Source organism: Uloborus diversus, chromosome 7 (genome assembly GCF_026930045.1).
Source record: "Uloborus diversus isolate 005 chromosome 7, Udiv.v.3.1, whole genome shotgun sequence".
NCBI lineage: Eukaryota > Metazoa > Arthropoda > Arachnida > Araneae > Uloboridae > Uloborus > Uloborus diversus.
Genome location: NC_072737.1, coordinates 112,663,976 through 112,677,665, shown reverse-complemented (window position 1 = coordinate 112,677,665; position 13,690 = coordinate 112,663,976). Strand labels below are relative to the sequence as shown.

At 34.0% G+C, this 13,690-nt stretch overlaps 1 long non-coding RNA gene across 1 annotated transcript in view; it reads right to left on the bottom strand.

Moving 5' to 3' along the window:
- LOC129225984 (uncharacterized) overlaps positions 1–13,690 on the bottom strand; it is a 210,169-nt gene that overhangs the window by 194,448 nt on the left and 2,031 nt on the right. The gene's annotated exons all lie outside the window — the stretch shown is intronic.

Below are 13,690 nucleotides of genomic sequence, written 5' to 3'. Positions count from 1 at the left end.
TCGCCAATTGGCTTGTGCTCATGTTACGGTTCCACGTTATGATAATTTCGTAATTTATTCGTCCATCTTATGGTAATTTTGTTCTTAAAATTGGAATAGAAAAAGAACCACATCGAATTTTCGAAAAATTGCTTCGAGGTGCACACTCTTATGCTACAAACTAACTTTGTGCCAAATTTCATGAAAATCGGCCGAACGGTCTAGGCGCTATGCGCGTCACAGAGATCCTGACAGACAGAGTGAGAACCTGACAGACAGAGATCCGGACAGAGAGACTTTCAGCTTTATTATTAGTAAAGAAGAAGTGCAGGAGCTCTATCATTCCCAGAACTTGTTTTTACACTTAGATAGCCTGAATTTCACCTTACGTACCCTAAGTTGGTTTCACCTTACTAAGGTTGGCCAGTTGGCCTTAAGTACCCTAAGTTTAGGGTACCGTTTAGTTGGCATCCTAAAACCTTCTTTAAAAAAGCAATTTTTTCAATTTTTATGTATTAAAAATATTCAAACTTTTAGCGACATTAAATTTATCTTTCTATAGATTAAAAGTAACTCAATTTGAATGTTAACTATGGGGCGGGAATGCATTAAAATGTAGGATAAATTTTACTACCAAACACGATTTTCTCAAAATGTAAATTTTAAAAACTCATATTCCTTTTTCCAAAAAACCACTTTGCATATTTCCTTGAAATTTACACCACATTTTATTTATCTGTACACATAAATGGCTACTTCTGTATGTATGCCTGGAGTAAGCTTCAAAACTACTCGACCGATTTTAATCATTTTTTCACCACAGATAGCTACCTTATCAGGAAGCAACATAGGTTATAATTTATTCCGAAAAAACGTAGTTTAAAAAGGTAATGATGGAAAACAGTAAATTTCATGCAATTTCCCCACTAAACGATTAAATATAAAATCCATTGTTACAAAAAACGTTCGTTTCCTTGCAACAGTAGTATTAATAGTGATCATAATAAAAATTTTAAATCAAAGCTTCTCTGGAGCAAACATGAATTTCAAGTCATTTAAATATTTGGAAACTCTACTTTTTCCACCCTTTGGGAAACATAGTAGGGAGCTGTGTGTGTGTACTATTTAACTAAATTAATAAAAAAAGCGCACTGTTTTTTTTTAGTGATCTTTGTGTTTGTTAATTCATTTTTTTTTTAATTCTTCAAAATTTTATATGCTTAAATGTAGTGCTTTTGTATCTAACTGAATACTATTTCGTTCTTAGTTGTTTCGCTCTTATTGCTATATTACTTTTATGTTTAAGGAAGAAATCCGTTTTTTAAAGCAGTGTATTTTGAGTTCTTTCAGTTAAAACAGAAAACGAATGAAAGTAGCGATTGCTTCTCACAAGTATTACGGACCTAGGTAACGCCGAGTATTTTCGTTAGTAAACTCATAGTTGTACTGAAGTGAAATTTCAGCTATAAGACATACACTTTTTCCTAAACAGTAGTTATTTTGGTCAAAAACGATTTTTTTTTTTTTTAATTTCAAAAGTAATTTTTGGTTAATATTTAATAATGTATGAAATCAACAGAATTTCCTTAATAACTTACTTCTGTAAACTTTTTGATATCACTTGAACACTTTAGATATCACTTTAGACTTCACTTTAAAAGATATCATTTAAACTTAGATATTACCTGAAAATTTTAATTTGTTCTATCCTTAAAACTTTTGTAGAAAAAGGTTCACAAAGTTTAACAATTTAACATTTCGAGTATGCAGGGTACAGACTTCAAACCAGTGTTTGATTTCTGCCAAAAGTTCAGAAGTCCTATAATCCCCACAACTTGCTTTTTACGCGTAAATAGCCTAAATTTCGCCTAAAATTTAAAATTTGCTTAAATTTGAAAGGAAGTGCGGGAGCTTATTTCTTCTGAGCTCCGATGCAGCCATCTTCATATTCTTCTGAGGAATTGGATAGGTGCAAAGTTCAAAAGCATGAACATTTGTTGCAAGTTGGGAGACTCATGTTGTGTATTCCACCTAAAATATTTTTTAAATCATTGGAAACGATCTTTTTTTTTCCAAGGGGTGTATTTCATAATGTTTTCACTCATTTTTTGCTGTAAAACCAAAATATCGAACTTAGTCCTATGAGCTCTTGTCCAAAAAAAATTCATGTTGTTCTTCTCGAATTATTTGTTATTCACAGATGTACTTAAAATTAACGATGAAATTAATTATGCTGATAATAAAACATTAATGTATGTTTATATTTCTGGGGACGCACAGCTTTCCATTCTTTATAACTTCTTGAAATTGCTCAGAAGGACGAAAGTCCTTCTGAGCAATTGGCTAATATAATGCACCTTTATGACCTTATAATGGCTAATATAATGCACCTTTTCCCTACAAATAAACATAATGAAACTAAGAGAAACTGAATTAAAGGAGGTGAGATTTCCAAAACGTGGGATGTGATAAGGGAAAACGATGGTCAAAGTTAGGTCCTAGTGATCATTCTGTATAGGAATCTGCGAAAATCGTGTCAGAAGTAGTGTGAGAGTCTTATGTAGTAATCGAGAGACAGAAGAAAAGCGCGATGAATCCGGATGAGCGATAGAAAGAAGGGTTGTAGTTGAATAAGAAATACCTTCAGAAGCTTCCTCCTTGACAGTACAACACCCTCACTTCAGGATTGCTATAAATCAAAAGGAGAGAAAGTGACAGGTAATTTGGAGCTAGGCAACCTTTGATGAGGTTTTCTTCGTATTCTTATGGCAAATCTCTATTTACATTACTTCATTAAGTAGCTAATGTTCCAAATTTTTCACCACTTGAATTCATAATAACTGATACGCTGGTAGTCGTTATTCTGCAGTTAAATACTCTAGGTCACTAGTTTATTTCACAATTACGCCCTTCTTGCTGATTCTTATTTAAATAACCCCCTTAATCTAAATATGACTATCGTTTTTCCCATCAACCACCAATTTTTAGAAATGGCGTCCCCTTAAAACAGTTTTCAGTTATCCATAGTTTCCACTATTTTTATTTGGAGGGGAAGGGACCATTATATTTACCCTTAAAATTCTTCTGAGGAACTACAGAGAGGAAAAATTCAAAAGTATGAATATCTGTAGCAAGTTCGGAGACTCATGGATGTATTCCCCACTAAAATATTTTTTAAATCATCAGAAGCGATCTTCATTTTTTTTCTAAAGATGTATTTTATAATTTTTTCATTTATTTTTTGGTGTAATACCAAAGTATTGGATTCACTCTTTTGAGCCCCATGTCTGAAAAAAATTTCCCGTTGGAAAAAATATATATTTAAAAAAAGAGAAACACCGCATGTTTAAGCATGTCAGCAAGGGATACTTGAAAATTTTATTTAAAAATGATAATCATACTTTAATTCAATGGTCCTCAAAATGCCACGGCACCCTGGGGTGGCAAGAATTAGCGAGGGATGCCACAAAGTGCCCAGGTTTTGCGGAAATTCCTTCAGGGCGTAGAAGGTTTATCGAAGAAACATATTACCAATACAGCAACAGCGTTGACTTTACTGTAGAAAAAGAATCTACAAGTTTTGTTTAACAAATGTCCGCAACGCGGCGGATTAAAGCCGTGTACCACGTAATGAAGTAGTACAAATAAAGAAATGCCATTAGAAACGAAGAAACACTCATCAAAGGATGCCTAGCTCTCAACTACCTGCCACTTTCTCCTAAAAATAATTCTTCTGTCACTCGCTGTAACACGTCACGATCAGTGGCCGTTCATTTTCCAACAAAATGGAGCAACCCCCATTATCTGACAGACGTTCCTCAATAACGAGCTTCCAAACCGTTGAATTTAAAGAGGTTCTGATGATGACAATCACTTTCTTCCGTGGCCACCGTGTTCTCCGGACCTAACTCCGAGCGATGTTTTTTATGATGTTACATCAAAGATCGTGAGTTCCCGACCCGTGGACCACGTGATTTGCAAGCTTTACGCCAAAAGATCACAATCGCATTTTCTAAGATTTATAATGACATGTTGTGGCGAGAGAAACAACAATTAGACTAGGGAGTTGATATCTGCCGCAATAGGAAAGGTACATCTATCAAACAGTTGGGGTAAGGGGGGGGGGACTTGTAGGTTCTTTCTATAGTAAAATCAGCGTTGTTGCTTTATTGGTAGTATATTTCTTTCAATAAGACCTCCTGGACTGGTGGGAGTTTGAAATGTATGTAATCAGGTCCGTAACCAAACTTTTGTTTCGGGCGGGGGGTTACCAACACATTTTTCGTGAAATCTATATGATCAGTTAAATTTGATTTAATTCATGTATCCTATTGTTACAACTTTAAGCAAGTCTGAAAGACAGTGGCGGCGATTCAAAGGTAAGGGTGACCCCCCCCCCAACCGCTACTTTTTATGGTTGATTTATCTATTTTATTTTCCAATGCAAGAGCCAAAACTAGAAACTAAAAAAAAGGAGAAATGTCAAGTTCTTCAGATCTTAATTATTTGTTTTGCTTTGTATATCTGTTTACCAAACATTATTTAGTACGAGCAGTAACATTTAGTTTATGTATTCATTGTTCAGTTATTAGTAAATCAATTGTTTTACTTAAACAAGCCATACCTGCTCAATGAAATTATTACTTAGTGTTAGTGATATCTCAAAATACTTTGGGGTAAAGAATGTAAGTCTAATTCATGTCTTATCGAGGAAAGTTATTATGTACACAATTCATCTGTATAATGAAACTGAAATATGAGACACAGTCTTGATAAATGTAAAAACTGAAATATTGTATGTAAAATACAGCTGCATAAATTCAAAAAACCGAAAACGTTATTCTACCTCAGAATAAGTGCGAATTAAAATGAAAACTGAGATTCAAAAAATAGTTATTGTTTTTAATGCAAAATTGGTCAGGAAATGCAAGACTTCCTTCAAAACTAGTCAACTGGGACTAGTATTCCTGTATTGGAAGCGCGACAGCTTGATGAGGCGAAATCCCTTGACAATGTAAAGGTTCGCCGCAAAGCGTTCTAAGAAATCAATGGATGCAATCTTAAAATTCATTAAATATGTTAACAAGCATAACTTAGAGCACTAAGAAGTATCTTTTAACAAAGAAGTGGATCTAGCTTCTTCCCAATTGGAGTTATTAGAGTGTTTGTTGACATTTAACTGAATTCATATTGTAATCTATTTATGTTTTTTTAATGAACTTATACATTCTTCACCGGGAAAACTACCGCTGGTTTCTTTTTTTTTTTTTTTTTCTTTGGCAATTTTCAACGATCCCCCTACTCTTACCAGTAAATACACAGCTCGTGGTTTTAAAAAAAAATGTTATAACACTAAAAAGAAGAAGCAGCAGAAAGCTTCAAAAAAAGTTTCTGAAGTGAATTCGCAGTGCTAACTTTTTTCCAATACGTTTCCAAAAAGAAAACTAGTATTAGAAAATTCGATTTTTGTCAACTGCTTGGGGACAGTCCCGGAACTTTATACCCACAGGCGAATCGTACTGGGGATGCAAAGGGGGCAACTTGCAAAGATAAAGGGGCGTAGCCCCCACACTTTAAAGAGTAAAAAAATAATGAATGATTGAAAAATGATTGCTTTATAGGGTGGTTGATTCATTTTACGAAAGTAAAAATCATGAATATAGGAACTTTTCTCATCTTATTTCTTAAGAATGGAACTTTTTAATGGAAGGGAAAAGTCTACTGCAGTCATCCATCCCAATTTTTGACGCCATATTCCACAGTTTTAGAAATTATTAAATCAGTGATATTAAAAGCCATTAATATAGCCCTATTTTACCAAAAAAAAAATCAGCTTCAAGGGCCACGCCCTTAACCTCTACAATTTTTTTACCTTCTCCCCCCCCCCTTTTTGGTGCACCAGCCGCCTATATACCCTACTCGCAGACCCCGCAGTGCGGGGAGACCTACTGCCCAGACCCCTGAGGAACCGGCAGCTCAAGAAAGCAAAAAATTAATAAAAGAATAAAATAAAGGAATTAAAGAACATATACTAAATTATAAAAGTAAATTTTGCAACGATTGATTACAAATTTACAGAAAATAGGTAGAAATATTAAAGTAGTTAATAACAAACAAATAGCACTCGTTTAAAAATTTAATTTTTATTTGGGGGGGGGGGGGAGAAATTTAGTGATCGGTTATAGGCCCTATTGATTTTTTGTATGAGCGCTCAATTTCAAGATCAGGGTTTGGTTAGGGGTGTTCATTCACTGAGATGGTGCATCCCCCCCCATGATTTCTACCCCCCCTCCCAAAAAAAAAAAAACAAAACTAGACGGAAAATCTTAACATTTAAAAAATATATACGTATAATATTTATGTTTTTACAGTCATATGGCAAATGCTAGTTTTAAACGGCATATATTTTTATAAATTTTGAAAATGAAATTGCGCTGAAGTATCCAGTCACTACTCTACACTACATCTACCCTACATCATAGCGAAAATGAACGTTTTGTAATTAGTTGGGTAGAGGTAACATGATTTAATTTGGGTAATTTAGTAATTCTGAAAATATGCTCTAAATTCTTTACGAAGTTAAATTTTTATTAACTGAATGTCAAATATAACAAAAAAAAAAAAAAAAGGTGCCATACCAAACTACTCAGTTATTGATTTTCGTTGTTTGTTTATTGTTTAAGTAGTTTTCTCGCTCAAGAAGTTTTTTCTCCTGGTCTTCTGGGAAACTTCTCGAGCTGGTCCCGCTGTATTAATATTTTTTGAAACTACATATTTTATATGAAAGCTTACGTATAAGGCTTACTCAGTACTTATACGTAATATCGCGACTACCACGATTTATTATGTTTGCGAAATTTCACTAACACGTATTTTCTCAACCATGTCGGTCCGTTTCTTGGCAGTAGCTCAGATAAAACGAGGAAAACGTTCCATTGCTCCCCCCCCCCCCACACAAGAAAATTAGCACCAAAAACAAATGAATTGAATATAAAATTTATTTGAAGCCGTGCAAGAGACAGGGCGTTCAAATTCAATATTATCGAGAAAAACATTTGCCTGCGCCACCCTCCTTTGGTGACAAAATTAATTAGTACTTGTTTGCATCAAGGTTTTCTTCGATACCAATTCTTGTATGAATCTTTGCATTAATTCTTCAGATGTAGTTTATTCACACTAAACCAGAAAAATGTTCGATCTTCAATTCGGTTTCTAGTTCTTTCGTAGTTAAGTTGCTTCCGACTTCAAGACAATTTTGGATTAACTTCAATCCAAAATCCCCTCAATCAGTCAACAAGCTGTATGAAACAAAAGAAAGGAGAAGCGTGCGCTCAAAATACACTTTGTTTTGCATTTCAACTACGTTGTGTACCTGCATCCTCTGGTAGTAAATTCACTTTGAAGTCACTTGCCAAGCGTGCTGAGTGCTACTTCTTCATCTTCAAACTTCGTTGCAGAAAGCTAAACATTCCTTGCGCTTTTTTTCTTCCTCTTGCCTCGGAATTTGAGCATTTAGGTAAAGTGGCAAAAATAAATCTTTGTTCAGGAAAGAGTAAATACGAATTTAGCAAGAGAATGATAAACGCAATATCGTATTGAATTCGCTCAAAATACTTCTGTTTAAATAGAAACGCTTAGTGTTTCAGCAACCTTCTCCTGCAATGGTATTGATAACGAAAGCTAAATTTCTTCCAAACCTTGTTGATTTTTTAAAAATTGATTTTTTTTTTTTTTTTTGAAAAGTTAGGAAAATAACAATTTCAGTCATGATTGCTCACTACTGTTTCCAAAAATTATGATTTTTCAGTCTTTTCAGATTTTTATGCGTAATAAAATTGCACAAAAAGGACACTACTGGTTTTTTCTTTTTTCTTTCTTTTTTTTTTTTTTTTTTTTGTTATTAATATGTGAAGCAATCATTAAAACATAGATCTCATCTTTAAAAAGAGAAATGTACGCAGTTGCAATATTAACTAAAATATAGATTTAAAAAATTTGCAATATTAAAATTAAAAAAAACATATTTATTTTAAACGAAAATAAAGAAAGAAATGCATTTTCCAAATAAATTCATTAAGTGCTTTTAGTTTAAGAAATTCTAACGTTGGATGCGCTTTAAAGAATAACCATTTAAGCGTTTGAAATTAAATAATAAAGTAATAGACAGTGCAAAGAATATTCAAGCCAAAACAAATTACCAAAAGAAGGAAAGGAAGAAGGGAAAAAAATAATAATAAAAAAGAATAAAAATATTTGCGAAAAGATTTCTTTTGCAAAGCAAATAAAGCAAAATAAATAAAATTAAAAAAAAAGAAGATCAAAGAGATGCGAAAAGATTTATCTGCATATAATAATAATAATCATAAAATAAACACTAAACACACAAAAACGTGAATCACGTGACTCGCTACCTACCAATCTCAAGGAAAACAGATTGAGAAATGTCAAGCCACGACAAAATAAAATCAGTTGGCAATCTTGATTGCTCAAAAAAAAAAAAAAATCAAAACATTACTTTTGCATCTTTTTTCTCCCCCTCCTCTCTCTTGCTTCGGTTTTGAACTGAGAGTGTTCAAGTAAAATGGAGAAAATAACTCTGGACGCTCTCTTAACTCTAACGCATCAGAATATAAAAAGACAATATCCTCGCCAAATATTTTTGTTTAACTATTTCAGTGTCAACCACGCGATGTCGAGTGAAAAAAAAAAAAAAAAAGTTCCTACTTTTTAATCGTATGTAAGGAATGTCTGCATATATTGGCGGAGTAGGCAAAGCGATTGACAGTGGACGAGTGGATGCGTTGAAAAAGAACGCTGAGATTTTTAGTGTCTCTCACCCAATGACTGAAAGAGCAGGACGAAGGGAGGTACGGTCAAAAAGCCATCAAGAATTCGTTTCTTTTTAAACATTACTTTCGGCTTATGTGGCATTCTTAGCACGGATATCACCCGGGGCGATAATTTGTTGTCTCCCCCCTCAAGATTTCTTTAAAAAATATTTTACGTAAACATGAATTTCGTACAATTTTTAAAGGCAGCTCATTCCACTTTCTGTGGTATTACGCAAGTTTAAATTAAAATACAAGTAGAAATTATGAATGCATTTTGCGTAAAATTTATCCCAGATGCATATGTAACCGCCCTCTCCCCGCAATATTCTGCTCTATTTTCGTTGATATGTCATGGATTAAGTAGCATCATACAGTTCATAGCATTTCTCTAACAACTTGATTGGTTGGTTAAGAAATCAATGGGTTATTTGTCGGATGAAGGAAAATTCGCTTTACTTATGTTGTGTGGAGCAGATTCGCCACAGGTTTTTCTTTTTAAATAAAATTAATTTCGCGTATTTGCTATGTACTTTTGGTGTACGTTTTGAGTCATTGGAGGAAATTATCATCTTACTGAGCTATTATCTACTGACAGAATAGCAAAAATTTTCCCAGGGCTGAAATAGCTGTTGCCATTTTTACTCAATACGCTTTAATTTTGCATTTTTTGCATTTTAATTGAATTTTTCATCTTAGTTAATGATTGTTGTTCGTGTTTTTTTGGCAAATAATTTTATTTTGACGGTAAGTCTTGTTCAATGGTTAGCTTGTTTTTTAAAATGGAAAATCAAATTTTTAAGCTTCTAGAGCATTGATTTTAGAAGTGGTTGACAGGTCACTTTGTTTTGATTGCGGTCTGGTTCAAAGTTTCGAATATTTTGTCGCAATTGGTTTAGTAGGCACATTGAAACGTATAGTACGTACTGTTGCTCAGTGTTAACGGAGAGCAATACTCAAATAAAATCTACTTTGTGAGTAAAGTTTAAAGAAACAATTATGGAATATAATCTTTGGAATAAAAATTTTAACATTGTTTTAAAGAACCTTGGTAAATTCAAAATGGCTCTTCTGCGTGTGTTTTTTTTTTTACTTATTTATTTATTTATTTAATGATTTGTTAGACAAAGACAAGCAATATTTGTAAGTGGGACTCTTTGTTTTTTAACTGTAAAAATAGTACATGCATATTGAGTTTTTCCTTTTTACTCAGATTGTACGTAATCGGGTTTTCAAGGCTAAATTTAACTCATAAAGTTATGTTTAAAATTAAACCCAATTTCTTTCAAGCTCTTTTATTTTAAAATAAAAAATCAGAGCCGTAATCAGCTTACGAATGACAGATGATGTCTTCTTGTGGAATCTCTTCAGCACTTTTTTTGCGGGGTTCACGGTTGGCTTATCTTCGCTACTGTCTTAAAAAGAACTTGCGGTCGTAGCCTAGTGGCCGAAACACTTGACGCCCTCTCAGAATCTAGTACTGATGAAGCTTGCTACGTTTTTGAAAACTAGAACCAACAATGCTGATAGAGGAGCTTTTATTCAAGAGTAAAAAAGTAGTTACTGCCGTAGACGAAAATCCTGGGCAGCAGCCAAAATGTCGCATTCTGGTCGAGAATCCTGAAACAAACTTTTCTTTCGCGACACATTTGGTTCAGCCTCCAAGTGAGACGATTGTCAGAAATACCCCCTCCTCCTTCTGAAGAAATATATCAACGTATTAGAACACTTTGAAGCTTAAAGCGATAATTAGCTGCAATGATATCAAGAGTCATCCCCTGTAGAAAAACGTCATCATAAATCATCGTTCTGAAGCAGTTGGAGACTTTGCTGCTTGAAGTTCTGCGTAAAAGCTTGTAGATTTGGTCCTGAAAGCCTAGTTTGTGGCAGTTGAAAACTAGTTTTTGGCTTTAGAGGACTAGTGTGCGGCATTTGAAGACTAGTTAGTTTCCTTTGAAGACTTCTAGTTTACAACCTTTGAAGACTACTAGTTTGTGTCCTTTGAAGACTACTAGTTTGTGGCCTTTGAAGACTAGTTTGTGGCCTTTGATTTTGTGGCTTTTGAGACTAGTTTGTGTCATTTGACGACAAATTTGTGGCATTTGAAGACTAGTTTGGGATATTTGAAGACTAATTTATTTCACTTGAAACCTAATCATCTGAAGACTAACTTGAAGATACCTGAAACTAGTTTGTGTCATTTGACAACAAATTTGTGGCATTTGAAGACTAGTTTCGGATATTTGAAGACTAGTTTGAGGTATTTGAAAACTAGTTTGTAGTATTTGGAATTTAGTTTGCGGCATTTAAAATCTAGTTTGTGAAATTTACAAGCATTTCAGAAAAATATTCTTTTACTGTCTATGAAGATGATTCAGTGAAAATATTTATTTTCGTCTGAAAATGAGGAGGTTATATTAGTTTTAGCATTAATGTACGCAGGCTGAGATTGCTTTTGCAAACATTGTAGAAAGATATTATTTTATTATCTTTTTATATGAAAATGCTTCAGTAAAAATAGTTTTATCTGCAAATGAAAGTACTCTGCTTTTTGAACCTTGTAAACTCTGTCTAATCAATTGAAGCCAGTTTGAGGCGTTTCAAATCTAGTTTGAAAACTTCTGTGATCATTGCAGAACTATATTGTATTTGTATATGAAGATGCTTCAGAGCGAATAGTTATTTTCATCCGTAAATGAAGAGCTGATAGCAGTTTCAGTGTTCAATATATTCTGATACATTTTGTGATAGCGTTTGACGTTCTGAGCTAAAGATTGTAAATTTTATAGAAGCATTTGAAAAAGTAGTTTGAGGCAAATCCAAAAGTTTTAAATTGTGAAATTTAAACTTCTAATTACGAAAAACTCCCGATAAGATCATAACTTTGACTTTAACTTTTACTACAAAATATCAGTTTTACACTATTTAAAGTAGTTTTGGTTAAGATCAAGATTATAATATTGAAGTAAACAAGAGGACTAACTTACATTTTAATGTCCAGATACATGATGGTTTAGTTTTAAGGAAATCATAATTTTGATTTCAAGTTCTCTTTTGGTCGTAACTGTTCGGTGAATGTGCATGAGGTGCAGACCCAGTTCTAGAAGAGGTCTGAATAAGTGGAATTTGATTTTTGCCTTTGCAGAAACGTGGGAAGCAACTTCAAAAATTGTGTTATCATGCACAAAGATGTATTGAGTTTGACGAACCATCTTGTCTTCTGCAACTTAATCAGTATTGCTGCAGTTAACCTTTAATTGATGCCGATGGATGATTCACAAACTCCATATTTACCAACCCCGAAGAAAAGATGCGAGTACATGGTTTCAAGATGCCATAACCATAGTGTGTCCTTAAATTTATTATTGCAAGAAAATTCATCATCGAATTGTACGGCTGAACTACGTAACGAAACAACCATGAGAGCTAAACGTGTGCCCATGTGTGCAAAGTGTCAGAATCATAATGTTTTTGTTAAACTGGCAGGTCATAAGAAAGGCGAAGGCTGTCCCTTCAGCAAGTGCGGCTGCGAATTTTGCAAGCAGTGTGAAGAGTACAATACCGTTAATTCAAAACTAAGGAAAGAGAGAAAAGAACTGATAAAGATGATGTCAGAAAACAGCATTGTTTCCCAGGTGTCAGCACAAGCACTCATTGATTGTGGTCCCACAGCAGGTATGTGGACAAAACTCATTAATTATTTTGTTAGATATGATAGTGACATCAATGATAGAGTTTATTACAAATAATGCTCTTTTCTCCTCCAAAATGTATCTCAAGCGAAATCAATTTTCATCGGATTTCCTTTTCCAATTTTTGAAATAACATAATCGGCAACTTACTTCACGCCTTGTTTTCCGGAAATAATCAATACTTTCGTACTAAAAAAAGATTGCACTAACAGAAGAAAGTCCCAAATTGGACTTCGGAAATTCCAAAATTCGGACGTTTTGTCAAAGTGTTATTATTTTATTTTCGAAAGTATCTTTTTTTTTTAATTAATTTGTGTCTTTCCATCAAAAAATAATAAAAATCGGCAAAATTTACAATTTTGCCCGAATCCGCAGATCGCCATCCATTTTGACAATATCGAAACCGCTGCACATCACACAAACCTTATTCATTTCAAGCGGCTTGCGATACTTCACTTGAGATCTTCTCTTTAAGATTACACGCATTTAGGAGAGAGAGAAAAACGAATTTGCGTTCGGGGGGGGGGGGTCTTTTACTGTTTCCTTTTTTTTTTTCCTTTTAATACTTTTTGTAGACTATATTTTGATTTTTTTTTTTTTTTTTTTTGTCTGGACGTTATATCGTCGCCTCAAAGCAACAGTAGTTAGCGAATTGACTTAGCGTTGTTCCTCGGATTAGATGTCTTAGTGTTGCTCTGAGGAGACTTATTTATTTATTTTTGACTATAAGGTCGGGGGTCAACTCTTACGACTACACCTAGAAATCACATTGTTTTCTTTTCCTCAATATAAATTGAAAAGGGAATGAATGTAATGTTAAATAGCAAATGCTCTGAAATTCGGAAAATTCCGGAATTGAGACATGCCGAAGTTCCGAGGATTTCGAACTTCGGGCTTTGTAATGTATCCGTACTAGACATGTAGTTGAACATTAAAAAATGGTAGTAACAAAATACATATGTAAGCATGAAATACACCGCCAACTCAGTCATTCCAGCCGAGGATTGCAATTTAGTGCTTATTAGCAGGAAGTGACTGAGCTGGAGGTGGAAAACCTCTTAAGGAAGCCAAGAGTGCCAAACAAACTGGTAGCTCATATAGAATTAGCACTGACCATTGAGCTATAAAGCTCAATGGCACTGACACAGACGAGTGACCGATGCAATGGTTCGGTTCAACTCGAAGATTGAA